We start from the raw sequence: 317 nt of genomic DNA, 5'->3' as shown, positions 1-317 counted from the left end.
CTCTCCGGGGGCTCAGGGCGCCTCTCCGGGGGCTCAGGGCGCCTCTCTGGGGGCTCAGGGTGCCTCTCTGGGAGCCCACTCCCTGGGCCCGAGGCACCTGTCATTCCCACTCTACAGACAAGGGCACTGAGCCTGCCAGGGTGCCCGCGTGCTAGTCACACGCCTGAGTGACGGACGACAGGCCCCGACCCAGCTACTCCGGAGACCAGCACTGAAGGGCCAGGCGAGGCCAGCCCGGCCCCACGTGTTCAACTGCCTGTGCGTTCGGAGAGCCTCCGGGTGGAATTCATCTTTGAAATGGAAGTGGGAGAGCCCGG

The 317-nt window shown here is 67.5% G+C and overlaps 1 protein-coding gene across 1 annotated transcript in view; it reads right to left on the bottom strand.

The window, feature by feature from the left end:
- Positions 1-317, bottom strand: part of CARD11 (caspase recruitment domain family, member 11) — a 62,591-nt gene that overhangs the window by 21,590 nt on the left and 40,684 nt on the right. The gene's annotated exons all lie outside the window — the stretch shown is intronic.

The sequence above is a fragment of the Myotis brandtii genome, unplaced genomic scaffold (genome assembly GCF_000412655.1).
Source record: "Myotis brandtii unplaced genomic scaffold, ASM41265v1 scaffold786, whole genome shotgun sequence".
Lineage (NCBI taxonomy): Eukaryota > Metazoa > Chordata > Mammalia > Chiroptera > Vespertilionidae > Myotis > Myotis brandtii.
The sequence above is the reverse complement of the archived record's forward strand: the minus strand, read 5'-3'. Positions and strand labels throughout refer to the sequence as shown.